The sequence below is a fragment of the Oryctolagus cuniculus genome, chromosome 6 (assembly GCF_051225735.1).
Source record: "Oryctolagus cuniculus isolate XC-2025 breed Fujian yellow rabbit chromosome 6, ASM5122573v1, whole genome shotgun sequence".
NCBI lineage: Eukaryota > Metazoa > Chordata > Mammalia > Lagomorpha > Leporidae > Oryctolagus > Oryctolagus cuniculus.
In genome coordinates this window covers 128,302,287-128,321,846 of record NC_142872.1, presented here as the reverse complement: position 1 = coordinate 128,321,846, position 19,560 = coordinate 128,302,287, and the positions used below count along the sequence as shown (strand labels likewise).

General features: G+C 47.1%; 1 protein-coding gene across 4 annotated transcripts in view; it reads left to right on the top strand.

Annotated features, from left to right (window-relative positions):
• Positions 1–19,194: 19,194 nt before the first annotated feature.
• The window catches only part of UBR5 (ubiquitin protein ligase E3 component n-recognin 5), a 158,638-nt gene continuing 158,272 nt past the window's right edge, over positions 19,195–19,560 (top strand). For 2 of the 4 annotated variants that reach the window (XM_070075377.2, XM_070075376.2), the window contains exon 1: positions 19,195–19,302. The gene's annotated coding sequence lies outside the window, so the exon portion shown is untranslated. The remainder of the gene's footprint in view (positions 19,303–19,560) is intronic. The other 2 variants (XM_089336424.1, XM_089336423.1) reach the window with 1 other exon arrangement.

Here is a 19,560-nt window from a genome sequence, read left to right as displayed (position 1 = left end):
CTAGGAGCTTCATCCGAGTCTCCCACATGGGTGCATGGAGCAAAGCACATGGGCCATTCTCTGCTGCTTTCCCAAGTGCATTAGCAGGGAACTGGATCAGAAGTGGAGCAGCCAGGACTCAACCCAGTGCCCATATGGGATGCTGGCATTGCAGGCAATGGCTTAACCTGCTGAATCACAACACCTGCTCCTCTTTATACTTGTGACACCCTCAAAGTCCTGGAAATGTGCATACAGTTCTTCTATTCTTTCTTCTTTTTCTTTCTTCACAGGATCTGATAGACCAAAGATTTTCACATCTGAAATATGAACAAGGGTTCCAAACGTGGTGAATAGTCTTCTTACACAGTAAATCCCACCACAGATCTCCCAAGTTAAATATTTTATTCCAGGGGATAGAGTTGTGGCATAGCAGGTTAAGCCACTGCCTACAATGCTAGCATCCCATACGGTAAGTATGTCAGTGGTTCAAGTCCCAGCTGCTCCATTTCTGATCCAGTTCACTTCTAATGTGCCTGGGAAAGTAGAAGTTGGCCCAAGTGTTTGGGCCCCTGACACTCAGGCAGGGCACCTGGAAGAAGTTCCTGGCTCCCAGCTTCCACTGGGGCAAGTGAACCAGCAGACGGATGATCTCTCCCTCTCTATAATTCTGCCTTTAAAAAAATAAATAAATCTTTTTTAAAAATTGCATTTCAGCTACAATTAATTTTGGAGAAAAAGAGACCACCACCCCCACCAGGGCCAGCGCAGTGGTATAGTGGGTGCAGCTACCACCTGTAATGCTAACATCCCACATCGACACAGGTTTGAATCCTGGCTGCTTCACTTCCTATTCAGCTCCCTGCTACTGTGCCTGGGAAAGCAGTGGAAGATGGCCCAAGTGCTTGGGCCCCTGCCCCACATGGGAGACCTGGAAGAAGCTCCTGGCTCCTGGCTTTGGCCTGGCCCAGCCCTGGCCATTGTGGCCATTTAGGAAGTGAAAAGAAAGGCCACCTCAAAACACACCAAACACTGGAGTAAGGGAAAAGGCTCATTGCTGGGTGGGGGAACCCGACAGGCTGCCTCCCCCATGCACAGAGAGAACAGCAGCCTGTCCTGGGAGAATAGGTCTTAAACGGCTTTTCGGAGGGAGGTAAGGAGGTGGGAGTAGGTGGAGCTGACGCTTGTGATTGGGCCATTTGGTCACCTGACTTCTAGTAAGCCAAGCTGGGCTTAGATTGAAGCTTATTGTACAAAATGGCGGCAGGACCAGAGTCTAAGATGGCGCCATAGGTAAGACCATACTATTTTACTAACAGGGAGGGAAACGATGGATGAAAGATCTCTCTGTCTCTCTCTGTCTCTCCCCCTTGATAACTCTGCCTTTCAAATAAATAAAAATAAATATTAAAAAAGACTACCCTAGACAGTATATTTCATAGGAAAGACACCTATATCTTTTTCAATTCAAATTTTTGCAGACTCATTTAGAATAAAAATATTTCATAAAAATTGAGATGACCTCTCCTAAGGTAATCAGGACTTAGGGAGGGAGGGAACTCCTTGTGTTGAACACATTAAAATGAGTAGGAGGGGCCTGGCTCACAAAGCTGCCCTGGACACACCACATTGGTTGACGTCACATTTACTATGGATGAAATTCACAGTAAAAGCATTTTATTGTCAAAGGGTATTTTGTTGTCATCTTGTTAAGATCAAGAAACATTGCCGTGGCCGGGGCTATGGTGCAGTGGGTTAAAGCCTTGGCCTGAAGCGCTGGTATCCCATATGGGTGCCAGTTCCAATCCCAGCTGCTCCACTTCTGGCCCAGGTCCTTGGGCCCCTGCACCCACATGGGAGACCCAGAAGAAGCTCCTGGCTTCGGATCAGCGCAGCTCTGGCTGTTGCAGCCATTTGGGGAGTGAACCAGTGGATGGAAGACCTCTCGCTCTGTCGCTACCTCTCTCTGTAACTCTGCCATCCAAATAAATAAAATAATAAATAAATTCTTAAAAAAAAAAGAAACAAAAAAGCAACATTGTCCTGGGGTATATCACTTTCAGGTAGGTTAATTGCAATGACCCTGTTGAGTACCCAATGTAAGGCCGCCACAAAACATAGCAGAGAAACATAGCAGAGGAAACCCGACAGACTGGAGGGAGGGGGCGAAGAAGGAAAAGAGGGAGAAGGAGACAGAGTTTAGGAGGTGGAGAGGAAGACAGACAGCGAGCAAGAGGAGAGGAGAGAGAGTGGAGAGAGGAGAGATGAGAGGAGAGAGAGTGCCACGTATTCAGGAACAGGTCCTTTTAAAACTTTGCGGGGGTGGGGGTGGGCAGGGAAGTAGGAGCAGTGAATCCCATTAGGAAGGGGGTGGAGCTGACACCCGTGGTTGGGCCATGTGGTCACCTGGCTTCCAGCAATGGCGGTGGGGGCCAGAGCCTAGGATGGTGTCAAGGCGTAGATCGCGCCATAGATAAGACTGTGCCATTTTCCTAACACCCAAAGAACTGGCAAGGAAAAGGGTTAGGAGCTTGATTCTGTAGAATGAGGAAGAGAGGCAAGAGGGGAAATGAGAGAGGATTTTAGAAAAGAGTGTGGCCAGTGGACAGTGATGGGCTGGAGTCTGGAGCGTGTCATGGCCAGGGACCTGCCCAAAACCAGCTGGCACATTGGAAAGGTGTGATTGCACACTATTCAGGAGAACCACCGAGACTGGCTAAGCAGTCAGGGACTGCCCAGAGCTGGAAGCCCCTGTTACCAGCTTGCTTCAAGAAAGAAGGGAGGAGCTGTGGCGCAGTGGGTTAACGCCCTGGCCTGAAGCGCCAGCATCCCACATGGGTGCCAGTTCTAGTCCTGGCTGGTCCTCTTCTGATCCAGCTCTGGAGAATGGCCCAAATCCTTGGGCCCCTGCACTCATGTGGGAAACCCGGAAGAAGCTCCTGGCTCCTGGCTCCAGATTAGCGCAGCTCTGGCTATTGCGGCCAACTGGGGAGTGAAGCAGCAGATGGAAGACCTCTCTCTGTCTTTCTCTCTGCCTCTCCCCTCTCTGTAACTCTGATTTTCAAATAAATAAATAAATAAATAAATAAAAGAAGAAGAAAGGGAAGGGAGAGGTTACTGGGTGAGCCGTAGCTGAGACTTCTAGTCCCACAGGCAGGAATGCGGGCCCAGGAGGGAGGGAGCTGGGGAGTAAACACCAGATCTCTTTCCTCCACCCAGTGGCCCCACAGAAGAGGCTCTGAGGCAGTGGAAAGAGGTCTGCCTTCCAGGACCCTGCAGACTGTTCAGCGTGGGTGGGGCCTGCACCACTGGGAGGGGGCGTGCATGGGTGACTGTGGGTGTGGGGCAAACACACGAAACCTTAGCCCTCCTTGACCACCTTCTGTTCATTTGTCACGTTTGTTTATTCATACTGCTTCTGCGCATGACTGTTCCTGTCTTCCTAGTGCCTTCATGGTGGTTCGAAGGTCCAAGTTTGGGAGACTGCTTTGGTTGGTATAAATAGTATAATGGTCTAAATGGTCTCCTAATTCCCCACTCATCTTTCCCAGGTTTCTTTCTCTCTCTCTTTTACAATCCAGGGGTCTTTTGTTTATTTTATTTTTTACACTCACCAAGCCTTGCATTCACAGGGAATGGGTTCTTGCAGCTGTGGCTCCTTTCAGTGGGTTCTGACAAAGGGGGCTTCTCTGGGTGGAGGGGCTGGTGCCTCAGTTGAGCCCAGGTGCCTTGCTCTCTGGCTTCCCTCTCTTTCTGGTCACTTTCCTTCCCACGTTTCAGGGAGCTGTCTCGGCTCTTAGAGTGCTTAGTATGTGCAGGATGCACATTTGTTGTTTCGGTAAGATCTTACCTGAACTTGTGTGTTTGCCACAGTGCCGACAGCATGCTGGGTAACACCGCAGCCCCTTCCAGTTTTGCCGTGGTACCATTTATGGGGCATCCCTTTGTGAACAGTTCCCATTCCCTTGATGTCTACAATGTCACCTTCCTTGTAGATGTTCATGTGTGTGGCCAAAGGCACAGCTCCATGTTTTCTAAAAGGCCCGAGAACGCATATCCGGTGCCTCCCCTCGCTCCCTTTGTGTTCGTCATCTTGGGGAATTACTGGCAAAATGGTGGTTCCGGCAAAAAGGACCAGGTGTACTTCTCATGGAAAGGTGACAGAAATCAATCCCATGCCCTGGCAAATTGCTTAGCATTTTTGTTGGAACAGTCAGGCAAATACTCAAACCCCACTAACCCTGACATTCCCACCATGGACCCCAGTCTCCCCAGGCCACCCATGTCTACTGCACCCTGTTCAGTTTAGTCTCTTGTGTCCCCAGTTCAATCATTGACCTTTTCCTCACTGAGTAGCTGTAGAGAAAAGAGCAAAATTGAGATATGGAAACACTGGAGATAAATGTATGGCCTTTTCTTCTTTCTATCTATACCTTTGAAAGAAAGCACTAGTGACTTCAATATGCATGGGAACTTGAACCAATGAAGGAAGGGCTCCAAAGCCAATCTTTCCTTATTTGTTGATTAAAAAAAAGATTGATTTATGGGGCCAGCATTTTTTGGTGTAACAGGTAAACCTGCCACCTGCAAAACTGGCATCCCATATGGGCGCCAATTCAACTCCCAGCTGCTCCACTTCCAAGCTGACTCCATGCCAATGGCCTGGGAAAAGCAGGAAGATGGTCCAAGTGCTTGGGCCTCTGCTACCCAGGTGGGAGGCGTGGATGAAGCTCCTGGCTCCTTATTTTGGCCTGGCCCAGCCCTGGCCATTGTAGTCATCTGGGGAGTGAACCAGCAAACAGAATCTTTCTCTCTCTGTTTCTGTCACCTCCTTTTTCTCTCTCTCTAACTCTGCCTTTCAAATAAACACATCCTTATTAAACTTTTTAAGAAATGTATTTATTTATTTTGAAAGAGTTATATATGGAGAGGAAAAGACAGAATAGGAGAGCGAGCGAGCGAGCAAGAGAGAGATTTCTCTGCTAATGCACCTGGGAAAGCAGTAGAGGATGGCCCAAGTGCTTGGGCCCCTGCACCCACATGAGAGTTGGAAGAAGTTCCAGGCTCTTGGCTTTGGATCAGCCCAGCTCCAGCTGTAGAGGCCATCTGGGGAGTGAACCAGCGGATGGAAAACCCCTCTCCCTGCCTCTGCATCTGCCTCTCTGTAACTCTGCCTTTCAAATAAATAAAATAAGTCTAAAAAAAATGTGGTTCCACTATGAGTAACATCATACAGGAGATGGCATTGCAATCAGGAACTCAGAGTGTGTGGCTCGTAGCAAAGGTGTGACCAGGGAGAAGGCTGTTTGGGGGCAGTGGATATGAATCTTTGTGTGAAAGTGAGTACTTGCTTTTTTATTGTTTACAGCTTGTTGTGTCTTTAACTGAAGTGTAGACCTGCTAAGAATAGTGATTGCATACTGCGTGTTTTTCCTGAGCCTCGCAGCTCCTAACACAGTGCTCTACCTGTCTCTGCACTATCAGTGTCCCTTCCCTTCTCTCCTGCTTCTCTTGCAGTTTCTCCTTAGAGATGGTGCTCCAACCAAACGTTTCTGAAAGGTTTGGACCTTTCATTCTCATTTTCAAACCATATCCATTTTATGAAGTCAGCTTTCCTCTTTAACCTGGGGAGAATGGACTTAACCTCTTCCCAACTCTTCTTTTTTTTTTTTTGTTTTGTTTTGTTTTGTTTTGTTTTGTTTTTTAAACTTTTTGAGAGGCAGAGTGGACAGTGAGAGAGAGAGAGACAGAGAGAAAGGTCTTCCTTTTGCCATTGGTTCACCCCCCAATGGCCGCCGCGGCCGGCGCATCGCGCTGATCCGAAGGCAGGAGCCAGGTATTTCTCCTGGTCTCCCATGGGGTGCAGGGCCCAAGTACTTGGGCCATCCTCCACTGCACTCCCGGGCCACAGCAGAGAGCTGGGCTGGAAGAGGGGCAACCGGGACAGAATCCAGCGCCCCGACCGGGACTAGAACCCGGTGTGCCGGCGCCGCAAGGCGGAGGATTAGCCTAGTGAGCCACAGCACCGGCCGCCAACTCTTCTTTATAAACCTGAACCATGTCAAATTATTGTTAGTGAAGATGAAAAATGTGCACACTGGGGTGGTATGGTGGGTAAAGCCTTCGCCAGCAGTGCTAGTATCCCATTTGGATGACAGCTTGAGTCCCAGGTGCTCCACTTCCCATGCAGCTCCCAGCAGAAGATGATCTAAGTGCTTGGGCCCTGCTACTGGCTCCTGGCTGCTGGCTATCAACTGGCCCAATTTTGGCCATGGTGGCCAGCTGGGGAGTGAACCAGTGGATGCAAGACTCTCTGTTCCTTTTTTTTTCTCTGTAACTCTGCCTTTCAAATAAATGAATAAATCTTTTTTAAAAAATGTGCAAGTACTGGGCCAGCATTGTGGTGCAGAAGGTTAAGCCATGGCCTGCAATGCTGACATTCCATGGAGGTGCAGGTTTGAGTCCTGGCTGTTCCACTGCCAATCCTGCTCTCTATTAGTACACCTGTGAAGGCAATAGAAGATGGCCCAAGTCCTTGGGTCCCTGCACCCATGTGGGAGACTTGGACAGAGTTCCAGGCTCTTGGCTTTGGCCTAGCCCAGTACTGGCCATTGTAGCCTCTGGGGAGTGAACCAGCAGATGGAAGATCGATCTCTCTCTCTCTCTCTCTCCCACTCTGACTCCCCTCTCTCTGTAACTCTGCCTTTTAAATATATAAAAAAAAAATCTTTTTTTAAAAGATAACTCTGTCTCTTCCATCCACTGGTTCACTCCCCAAATGGCCCAGAGCTGGGCCAGACCAAAGCCAGGAGCCAGTAGCTTCATCCAGGTCGCCCACGTGAGTATAGGGACCAAAACACTGGGATCATCTTCTGCTGTTTTCCAGGTCATTAGCAGAGAGCTAAGTCGGAGTGGAGTGTCTGGGACTTGAACCAGTGCCCATATGGGATGCTGGCATTGCAGGCAGCAGCTTAACCCACTATACCACAACACCAGCCCCGGGGTAAGTCTCTTCTGAGCTTGCTTTGCTCATAAAGCCACGTTGTGGGGTCCACTGGGTCTGTGGCTCCCAAGCGTGGTTGCTCACCAGAATCAGCAGCAGAGAATGAAGAAAACAGATTGCCAGGCTGACTCTACATCAGCGGAATCACAGCACCAGGAAGGGATCCGGAGATCTGTTTTTATCTCCAAAAATGAGTCTTAAGTAGCTACCAAAACACCTGTCAAACTGGCATTCGGGAGCAACCAGACTCCGTGCAGCCACTGGGCAAAATCTGTCCCTGCCTTGCTCACCGCTGGGTTCCTAGCCTATGGCACAGTGCCTAGCATGTGGCAAATAGCAATGGACCATTGGTAATGTATCCTGGAGGTTTTTTCCCTTTCTGAGGGTACCATAAGTGGCCAAGAGCCACCAGGCAGTGCAAAGAAGTCTTTTGTGGATTGACACCAGGAGTTCACTAGAGACTTCTTGTACTCCCAAACTTGAGCTGCTTGCATATTGTGGCAGTGTGTAACAGACATGTGTCACCCACGTCCCCAAGCCTCTTCCATGAAATGAGGACAGTAGACGAAATGACCAGTCCTATGGGACTTGATCTTGCTTTCCATAATGACAGTGCTACTGACTGTGTGAATTTGGCCAAGTGCCTCAACCTCTTGTTGAGGTTTCTGTAACCCCAGCTCTTCTTACCTCTTGCCACTGGACTGTAAGCCCCGCGAGGGCCCAGCTGTACCCTTCCATTGTATCTGTCTCCAGGACTTAGTGCTTGGTGTATAGTAGTCACTAAAGGAATCATTCTTTGGCTGAATGCTAGAGACTGTTTAAAAAAATGCTATGAAAAGGTAGTAACAAGCTTACTTAATTATATATATATATATATATATTATATATTATATATAGCTACCTGAACTCAGTAGGAGTATAAATTAATATAACTATTTCCCCTTTAATGAAATAACACATTTATTGAGATAAAATTTCACAAGCATAAAACTAACCCATTTATAGTGTAGAATTCAGCGGTTTTCAGTATATTTGCACAACCATCAGTACTCTCTAATTCCAGAATATTTTCACCATCCCTTAAAAAAACCACATGCTCGTTAAAAGCCACTTTCCATTTCCCACCCATTCCAGGCCTTGGAAACTGCTAATCTGCTTTCTGTCTCCATGGACTTGCCTGTTCCGAACACATCACATAACTGGAATCATACAATATTTGACTTTTTATGGCTGCTGTTTTTCCTTTATCATAATGTTTTCTTTTTTTAACTTTTTGGTTACTATAAAGAGAACACATTTCATGTATTTCATAGATGCAATTCTAAGAGCATAACCATACTTCCTTTCCTTCCTCCCCCAATTCCTCCCATCTTGTTTGCAAGATTCATTCATGCAATAGACATCAGTACTTCATTCTTTTTTATGGCAAATCATATTGCATCCTATGACTAGGTCACATATAACTATCAGTTAATTGGAATTTGGATCTTTCCATATTCTTTTTTTGGCTTAAAGAAAGATAATATTATTTATTTTGCACCTGGGCAGAAAGTGTATATAATACATATACATGTACATTTGAAAGCATTTATATATATATACACACACACACACACACACAGGTATACTGCATATACCTACCTTTAAATTTATCAATGACTTGGTCAAATTCTCTATAAAAAAGTTTTTGTAGGTTCCTGTTCCATTATTTTAAAAACAGAGAGAATAGAATCACTGGTTTAGGAAATAAAGAAGACAAAACTCATTTTAGTGAAAAAATAATTTCAAAAGATCAACTTACCCTCATAAAGTTTTTTTTTACTATTTCCCTCTGGGAAGACTACTAAGTATGGTGATAGTTTCTACAGATGTCATTCTTTCCCTTTTTACATCTATCATGACTAACACTACTATGAGTATGTATGCAAAGGGTTTTGAAGGTCTGTCCGTTTTCAGTTCTCATACACACGTTTAGGAGTGGTCTCATGGTAACTCAGTTTCACTTTTTGAGAAACCCTCTGATCTGTCAGTTGGAAAGCCAATTTCCAAAATGGCTGCTCCATTTGACAATCCCACCAACGACGTAAGAAAGTTTTATTTTTTTCCAGCTCCTTGTCAGTGCTTGTTCTTGTCCTTTCTTCTTTTTCAGTCATACTAGGATGAGAGCTAGTATCTCACTATGGGTTTGACTAGCATCTCTTTTGTGACTAAAGAGGTTAAGCATCTTTACATGTGCGTATTGGCCATTGGTATACTTTGTTTTTAGGAATGTCCATTTAAAATCTTTGCATTCTGCTCCCCTCCCCTCCTGGGCCCACCTAGTTTTTTTTTACTTTCTTTGGCACTAAAGTGTATAATTTATCTGACTTTAGAGCCTTGCCTGCATTTATGATAACTTAGTAATCCTTAATTTTTCACCTTCAAAACTTGCCTGTAGACCGCAGTCTCGGGTAGAGCAGTCCAGAGTGAAATCGCCGACTTCTTTCCCATTCTCGTTAGTATTAGTGCCTCTTCACAAACCACTCCTCTGCCCTGCTCTCATAAACTGAAGCTCATGCTCAGCCCCTGCTTTCCCTTTAGCCCATTCAAAAATTGGATTATTTGTCTTTTATTGTTGAGTTGCAAGAGTCCTTTATATTTTCTAGATGCAAGTCCCTTATCAGATATATGATTTATGTTAGTAAAATGGTGCCATCTTCCTAAGTCCACCCTGGCTTACTAGAAGTCAAGTGACCCAAGAGTCCAATCACAAGCTCTACCCCTACACTAATGGGATTTGCTGCTCCCACTTCCTTACCTCTGCAAAGCTGTGTAAGACCTGTCTGTCTCTATCTCTCTGCCTTTTAAGTAGATGAAAAGCAATTAAGGGTGCTGGCACTGTGGTGTAGGTTAGGATAATAGTGGGATAAGCCTATGCCTGCTGTGCCAGCATCCCACATGGGCACTGCTTCAAGTCTCAGATGCTGTTTTTCCAATCCAGCTCTCTGCTATGGCCTGGGAAAGCAATAGAAGATGGCTCAAGTCCTTGGGCCCCTGCATCCACGTGGGAGACCAGGAAGAAGCTCCTGGCTCCTGGCTTCAGATCAGCCCAGTGGTGTGGCCATGTGGGGAGTGACCAGTGGATGGAAGACCTTTCTCTTTCTTTCCCTCTCACCATAACTCTGCCCCTCAAATAAAAAAATAAACCTTTTTAAAAAATTAGCTCTGACACGTATAGGGACAATTCATTTTGAGTTACTACTTCAATATGGTCTCAGGTAGGGCCACTCTTTTTTTTTTTTTTTTTTTTTTTTTAACAAAAGATAATTTTACGGTAACGTTTAGCACACATGTAGAAAAATACACAAAATTAAAGTGTAGAACCAAATGAATGATAACAAACAGCCTGTAACCAGCCAGGTTAAGAAAAAGGACACCACCAGCCCTCCAACGGCTGCTCTGGAGCTATGGCCCAATCAACACTTCCTCCTCCAGAAAGCATCTGCCACCCTGTAAGGTAACTCCCTGATTGCTTCTCTTAGTTTTACTACCTACACATGCATCCCTAATGATGAAGGTGCACTTGACCAGTGTTCAAAGCTGACTTCAATGGAACTGTACCACTTCTGGCTTCTTTGACTCAACGTGATTTTCATGAGATTCAGTCCAGTTTTGCAAGCAGCTGTAGCTCATTCATGTTTTTTTTTTTTTTTTCCTGTGTGGTATTATTTTGCATAACCATATCTGATGGTCATTTGGATTATTTTCAGTTTGGGGCTTTTCCAGCTAATGCTGCTAATGACCAATCTTTTCCTTGTTCCTTGGCACACAGAACATGTAGGTACATGCCTTGGAGTGGAATTGCTAGAAGTGTGCCTCTTCATTTTAGTTGAAAATGACAAATGTTCTCCAAGGTAAGTGTTTCAGTTTAAGCATTCACCAATTGTAAGATTTATTGTTCCACATCCTTGCCAATGCTTATCTTAGTTAGTCTGTTTGATTATAGTCATCCAGAGGGTGGGTAGTAGTATCTCATTGTGGCTTTATTTTGCTTTCCCCTGATAACCAGTGAGGTTGAGCACCTTTGCAAATGTTTATTGGCTATTTGCATGTATTTTTGGTAGAATACTTTTGCTCCCTCCCCCTCTCCCTTTTTAAAATTTTCGTTATTTCTCTTTGGAATTTCTAGGAAGTTAAAAAACATAATCTTGGGGCCGGCGCCGTGGCTCAATAGGCTAATCCTCTGCCTGCGGCACCGGCACACCGGGTTCTAGTCCTGGTCGGGGCACTGGATTCTATCCCGGTTGCCCCTCTTCCAGGCCAGCTCTCTGCTGTGACCAGGGAGTGCAGTGGAGGATGGCCCAAGTCCTTGGGCCCTGCACCTGCATGGGAGACCAGGAGAAGCACCTGGCTCCTGGCTTCAGATCAGCGCGGTGTGCCGGCTGCAGGGCGCCAGCTGCAGCAGTCATTGGGGGATGAACCAAGGAGGACCTTCTCTCTGTCTCTCTCTCTCACTGTCCACTCTGCCTGTCAAAAAAATAAAAAAAATGCAACATAATCTTGGAACGAGTCTTGTCAATAATATGTATTGCAAATATCTTCTCTCATTCTGCGGCCTATTTTTTTCAATCTCTTTGAGTGTTTCTGATGAATAGAAGATCTTATTTGTAATGTACTCTGTTATAGCAATCTTTCTCTTTATGATCAGAACTTTTATGTCCAGTTTAGGAAGTTTTTCCTTACCCTAAGTGAATATATGTATCCTTATATATTATCTTGGAGATTTTGTTATTTGCTTTTATATTTAGATCTATGATTTAGGTAGATATTTGTGCATAATATGGGTAGGGGATAAGTTTAATGAAAACAATTCAACCATACCAGCACGATTTATTGCAGCACCTTCTTCCAGATTGCCCTGGCAGGCCTAGGTTGCTGGTAAGTCATTACACTTTCTTAAACGTTCCTTACACTTTGGTCTGTGTCTGAACTCTATTCCTTTTCACTTATCCCTGGGTCTCTCCTCATGTGTCCATGTAAGTCTGAAGAAAACCTGTGAAGTTCTGGGGTGGAGAAGTGTTAGATTTTGGTTGAGATGGTACTAGATCTGTAAGCAGTTTAGGGAGTCTCGACAATTTCACACGGTCATCTACCAGGTCACGGATATGGTCTCTGCCTTCATTCATTTAGATCACCTTGATTTTCTTCAAGGATGTCTTAAAGCTCTCTCCGTGGAGGCCTTATATCTTCTATCAGATTTGTCCTTAGATATTAGGTCATTTATATTATTTTAAATTTTTTTTCATTTTCTGTGGCAAGCACAGTGGGTTAAGCCACCACTTAGGATACCCACATCTTATACTGGAGTGCTGGTTCAATTCCTGGCTACTTTTTTTTTTAATTCTATTCTACTTTTTTTTTTTTGACAGGCAGAGTGGACAGTGAGAGAGAGAGACAGAGAGAAAGGTCTTCCTTTGCCTTTGGTTCACCCTCCAATGGCTGCCGCGGCCGGCACACCACGCTGATCCGATGGCAGGAGCCAGGTGCTTATCCTGGTCTCCCATGGCGTACAGGCCCAAGCACTTGGGCCATCCTCCACTGCACTCCCTGGCCACAGCAGAGAGCTGGCCTGGAAGAGGGGCAACCGGGACAGAATCCGGCGCCTCGACCGGGACTAGAACCCCATGTGTCGGCACCGCAAGGCAGAGGATTAGCCTAGTGAGCCACGGCGCCGGCTTCTATTCTACTTCTGATCCAAATCTCTGCTAATGTGCCTGGGAAGGAGCAGATGATGGTTCAAGTGCTTGAGTCCCTACTGCCCATTTGGGAGACCCCACTGGATTCCCTGGTTTCTGATTTCAGCAAGCGTTTGGAGGTGAACCAGCAGATAGAAGATCTTCCTCTATCTCTTTCCCCTTTTCTGTTGCTCTGCCTTTTAAATAAATAAATAAATACAGAGAGGCAGAAAGAGTGAGGGAGAGAGAGTGAGGGGGAGAGAGAGAGAGAGAGAGAGAGAGAGAGAAAGGTCTTTCATCGCTGCTTCACTCCACAAATGGTCAAAACTGCCGGAGCTGGGCCAATCCAAAAGCCGGGATCCAGGAACCTCTTCCAGGTCTCCCACGTGGATGCAGGAGCCCAAGGATTTGGCCATCTTCCACTACTTTTCCAGGCCATAGCAGAGAGCTGGATAGGAAGTAGAGCAGCCAGGACTCCAACCAGTGCCCATATAGGATGCTGGTATTGCAGGCAGCAGCTTTACCCACTATGTCACGGCGCCAGCCCCATAAATCAATCTTTTTAAAAAATGCATTCAAGGGGAATCTTTTGCAACCTTAAGGTGCTCCAGGGTGTCCTGGCCATGCCTGATCCTGGAGAGCTGCGTGTCTGTGGCTACTTCACAGTCTGCCTGAGGATGTGCCTGGCTGAGACAGGTAGAAACAGGACCCACTCAAGCGAGCCCCACAGTACCCATCTGGGCCACCCGCCATTCCACCCAGCTCCAAACCAGTCCAGACCCTAACCACAAGAGGTCCCCAAATGTCCCCAACCCTTTGCAATGCCCAGAACAGCCCAGGATGAGGAACACACAGTCTTCCTGAGCGACACTGTCATTTCGAGTGGGTTATGTGCAAAAGAAGCAACTGCCCCTGTGCAGAGCACTGAGTGGGGTGCAAACGGCAGAGACATGTGCTGAGGGGGGCAAGCTGGGGGCCAAGAGGCAGCGGCCAGGCCTCCCCGACCTGATCAAAGCCCTGTTCAGCTCCTTTCAGGGACCCAGTCTGTGGATTCTTTTCCCTACACGCTGTGTCCCTTGTGCTCAAGCACAAGTCCCCAGTAAACCTTGTCTGGGTTGGATGTTGGCTGCTTGTCAATGTCCATTGCAAGTGAATCAAGACCCTTAAGTCCATATCATGGTTGGGGAGGCAGGTGTGGGTTAGTATCCGTGTATTTTTGGAGGAAAGCTGAGTTGTGCCTGGTTCTCCAGCTTAATTCAGTACAAGTTACCAGAAATGGTAAGTCCTCACAATGTGTGAGAACCACCTTCCAGGCCAGCAGCTCCTATGTGGCCACTCTGGCCTCCAGAAGGCCCTGGAGCTTTGACCACTGAGCACCAGGAGCTGCCCCTTTGTCACCACTGGCAGCAGTCTCAGCAAATGAATCCTTCAATTAAAAAAATCGTTGCTCTCTTACTGCCTGGGCTAGAACCCTTGTATAATATTGAAAAGGAATGGTGAGAACACACATCCTTGTTTCCAATCTCATGGGGAAATTTTCAACATTTCACCATTACAAAGAGGCTGGCAGTAGGGTGTTTATAAATATCTGTTATCAAATTAAGGAAGTTCCCTTCTATTCATAGTTTGCTAAAATTTATTTGTTAAGAATGGTTATAAAAGTTTCTCACATGCTTTTTCTTCCTGTATTGAGATGATTTGATGAATTTTTCTCCTTTATCTTTTTTTTAAGAAAATATTTATTTGAAAGGCAGAGTTGTTCTTTCTCTCCATGTCCTGACCTCTCTCTCTCTCTCCTTCTCCCTCTTTTCCTTCTTTGCCCCTTCCCTTCAGTCTGTCGGGTTTCCCCCAATAAACTCTTTCCCTTAAAAAAAAAAAAGAAAGAAAGAAAGAACAGCAGAGTTACAGTGAGAGAGTCTTCCACCTGCTGGTTCACTTCCCAAGTGGCCACAACTGCTGGGGTTGGGCCTGGCCCATGTTAGGAGCCAGGAGCTTCTTTGGGTCTCCCACATGGGTGGCGGGGCCCAAGGACTTGGCCATCTTCTACCCGACAGCTTCCCCAGGTACATTAGCAGGGCACTGGTTAGTAAGTGGAACAGCCTGGACTATAACTGGTGTCCATATGAGATGCTGGCTTTGCATGCGGAAGCTTAACCTACTGCCCCACAACACTGGCCTCTACTTTATCAGTTAATATGGTGAATTATGTTGATTTTTCATTTGTCAAATCATTCAACTTGGTTATGAGGTACTATCCTTGTTACATGCTATTGAGTTTGTTTTGCTAATATTTAAGATTTTTCTATTTATATTCGTATACTTTTCCTTTCTAATGTCTGTTGCATTTTTTAAAAAGTTATTTATCTGAAAAGCAGAGAGATAGAGACAGAGAGCTCACAATTGCTGATTCGTTCCCCAGATGCCTGCAGTGGCCAGGGCTGGGCCAGGACAAAGCCAGGAGCTTAACTGATGTCTACCAGGTGGATGGCAGGAGCTTAATCATTTGAGCCATCACCAACCACTGCCTCTCAGGAACCACATTAGCAGGCAGCTGGAATCAGGACCTGGAACCAGGTACTGACCCAGGCACTCCAGTCCTAGGCAGCGTCTTACTGGTAGGCCACCTGCTACTCTATCAGATTTTTATGGCAAAGACGTGCTGGTCTCATTAAATGAGTGGATGGTGGTAACTTTGTCCCTATTTGCCTTAAGAGCTTATGATAGAAGATTGACATATATTTCTTAACTGACAAAATTCAACATTGAGGTTATCTTGTCCTGGAGTTTTGTTTGTAGAAGGGGATTTGAGTTTATATTGGGGAAACATTTTCCTTTTGCCTGAAAACTATTCTGATCATTTCTTTTAGTATGGTTGGCTGCTAAAAATTTCTCACACTTCCTTTTCCTTTCTTTCTCAAAAAGTGTCATTTGCTTTTATTCATGAAATTCTTTTAATTGTAAATTGACAAATTCTAGTTGTCTATATGTTCTTGAAACTCTTGAGCCTGTTATTTGGCCGTAGGAGCGTGATTTGCCCTCAGCTAGGGAGGACTTGAAGTGGCAGGGGATGAGCAACCTTGGAAGAACCCACAGTGAAGCAGAGATGGAGTTGATGGCTGAGTATCTCCAGCTTCCTTCCTCCCCAGTAGGCTACCTCCCAGGCTAACCTCTCGTCATCCCTGAGGGTTCCCAGTGGGATTGAGCTCCAATTGCCCATGATGGTGAGACATTCATCAGCCTTTTATTGGGTTTTCTTCTCTTCCCATCTTATTTCTCCATTCCCATACAGCACTTCTTGTAATCCGTACGAAAGCATTTATAGCTAAATCCTGTCTTTAGGTCTAACTTTGGGGAAGCTAACTCTAAGACAAGGCATACTGCAGGGATGTAGTCTTTCGGTGTGCAACACGAAGAGGGGTGCATTAGCACTCCCTGCTGTACTGGGGAGCCCAGACATCAATGCCTGCTGTCTCAGCTCTAGGTGCAGGTCAGAGGACTGGCTCAACCGCTTGATTTCTCACTTTGTCTTTCTGCAGTTGGCATTTAGGGATTATAGCGGCTCCAAATGCAGGACTCCCTTCCCTGAGTTTCATTCATGCTGTGGATCTTGGTTTGGTAATTCATGATTATCGTGCTGGCTTTCCTGTGCCTTTTAGCAAACTCAAAAAATTATTTTGTCTAATGTTTATAGTTGTCTTCAAAGGGAGAATTAGTCCAAATTATTGGAAAGGAATTCCCTCCCTCTTTCTCTAGGTTTGTATTGCACGTTGACACTTTTATTCTCCTAGCTCCACCAAAATGTTAAGAGTCCTGGGAGATGGAAATTCTCCCTAACATGCCACCTAGGACAAAAATTAAAAAATGGTTGCAATGCCAAGATGGTTGTCAGTCAAAGACCAGATATGCAGGGGCCAACATTGTGTTGTAGCAGGTTAAGCAGCTGCCTGCAACACTTGCATCCCTTGTTGGCGCTGGTTCCTGTCCTGGTTGCTCTACTTTCTTTTATTATTTGACAGAGTTAGTGAGAGGGAAAAACAGAGAGAAAGATCTTCCTTCTGTTGGCCCCAAAATGGCCGCTATGGCCGTAGCTACGCCGATCCGAAGCCAGGTGCTTCCTCCTGGCGTCCCATGTGGGTGCAGGCACTTGGGCCATCCTCCACTGCCTTCCCGGGCCACAGCAGAGAGCTGGACTGGAAGAGGAGCAACTGGGACTAGAACTCAGCACCCATATGGGATGCCGGCACTGCAGATGGAGGATTAACCAAGTGAGCCACAGAGCAGACCCCTGGTTGCTCTACTTTCAATTCAGCTCCCTGTTAATGGGCCTGGGAAGAGCAGCAGAAGACGGCCCAAGTCCTTGGGCCCCTGCTACCCACATGGGATACCTGGATGAAGCTCCTGGCTATTGGCTTCAGCCTGCCCAGCGATGGTAGCTGTGATTATTTGGGGAGTGAACCAGCAGATGGAAGATCTCTGTCTCTTCCTCTCTCTGTGTAACTCTGACTTTCAAATATGTAAATCTTAACAAAACAAGACAAAACCCCAGAACACATAGACAGTCTGAATGGGCGGTTTAGAGGGAGATCAACCTTCAATGAGGAGGGAAAGCCTCAGTTCCAGGAACCCTGCAGTGGGAAAGTCAAGCTGGAAGTAGGGTGGACGTCTTTTTAAAGAGACGCCCAGATCTGGAAGGAAGGAAAATGAGCCAAGGCACGGGCATGCTGTAGTCTGTTGAGGGAGCAACTCAAAAACACTAGGTTTAAACCAGATATTTTGCTTGCTCAGAACATTCTTAAAAGCTCAGCTTACATGACTTTTCTTTATTCTCTTGGCTGGAATTACTTCCTTTTACTTCCATTTCACTCTTATTGCATTTATCTTTTTTTTTTTCCTGTTAGCTTTGAATAGTCTGTTCCTTCTAAATTATTAACTTCTAGATGGCAACTGTGGTATAGTGGAAAGAGCGATGGAATTAAGAGTCAGAAGACATGGCTTTAAGTCTCAGCAGCACTTAGGTAAAGTGTGTGAGACCCAGGGCTATCTATACAGCGGAGATCATAGTATTTACCTTATAGTAGGACTTAAGTATTAAAAGACATAGGTGTATCAAGTCGCGCACAGTGAGCACTTGACAAATAGAAGCTTCCATTTGCTGTAACTACAATGTGCCTGACATTCATTACCTTACTTAGACCTCACCCTGACCTTGTATAGATCTGTTACTGTGGGACATTTATCAAAGGAGAAAAAAGTAGCTATGATAGCTTAAATAATCTAACCAGGACCACATCTTTAAGCAGCAGAAAAGAAGACTCAAATCCAGGTCTTTCTGGCTGGAAAACTATCAATGCCCATTGGTCTTGCTTCCCCAGGATTTGCACGGACTTCATTACTAATAAGTGGTGGCCTTGAAATCTCGTTTCAGTCTAAACTAATCTGGGCCAACCTTGCAGCTGGTGACCTACAAAAGTGTCCTATTATCCGTCTCAGGGGTACCTAGTTTATCCTGATTTATAAATACATCTTCATGTATTTTTGATCAAAAGACCTTAAGCAAAAAGTGCAGGTGCAAGGCATTAATACAGGAAAAGCGACATTCACCCTTCCACAAGAACTTTTTACACAACCCCTGCGGTTGCCAACATCCACTCGCACCGGAGAAGAGGCTTTATGTTCCTGGGCTTCCCTCTGAAAGAGGTTACTTGATTTTCTGAAGTCGTAGAAACCTTTGAGAAGAAAGCCACGAACTTGGTTTCCTGGAAAACCCCATAGATGCATTTGAGAATCTGCCACCAAGAGTTGCAGAACTCCAGGGTACAATAAGGTATACAAGAGTATCATCTCCCATTTACAAGGAATACAAAGAATCATGAATCACGTAACTCAGGCAACCAGTGGAAATTTCCACATCGTGCACGGGTGATGGCGGTGGGGGAAGGGGGGAGACCAGGCCGATCAAGGGAGTCGCTGCAAGTGGGCTCCGCGATCTACTCTCTATCCCCTTGGGAGAGGCCCTTAGCTAACGACCTTACCTCTCCACCGAAAGGCTGGGTCTCCCTCGCCCCTCGACTCAGTCCGCACTTCCACTTTAAATACAGCCGCGGGAGCGGGAGGAGCAATGACAACAGAAACCCCCTAAGGTCGCTGACACAGTGAGGGCTGGCCCCGGGGGACACCAGGAGCAGCACCCCCGCCTCTGCCTCCTTCCCCCTCCTCCTCGGGGACACCCGCTTCCCCTCACGCCCCGCCCCGGCGGGCTCGCCGCCTTCCCTAACACGTGCTCGCCGGAACACTCGCTTCCCCGAGCCATCCCACCCCCCGCCCGGGGCTGGGCTCGGGGGCCGAACGGACCAATCGGCACGCGCCTTACAGCGCCGTGGCCCCACGACGTTGAGTCGCCCAATCGAAAGGGCCTTAGCGCCCGTTTCCCGGAGCCCCGCCCCTCGCAGCCGTGCCCCCGCCCGCCGGTCTCCTCCCTCCGCCTCCCCCCCCCCCCACGGCCGCCCCTCCCCCGCCGCTCGGGAGCGGAGCCTGCGAGACGGAGAAACTGGGGCAGAAGTGAAGATGGCGGCGGCGGCGGCGACGGCTTCTCGCCTGTGACGCGCGGTGCGGGCTTCTGTCCCTCCCCACCTCCCCTAATCCGGACCCCGTCCGCCGCCCGGTACCACAGCGTCCCCGCAGCCTGCCCCTCTCCGCCCGCCCCAGCCGCCCCTTCCCCCGACGCCCGGCTGCCGCTGGCGGCGGCGCGCCCCGGGGTCCCGGCCGCCGGCCTCGCACTCCCTGGCGCTGTCGCCGGGGGAGCGGGTGGCGCCTCGGTCCGCCCCGCCGGGCTGCCGGGCCGCGGACACACGCCCGGCAGGGAGG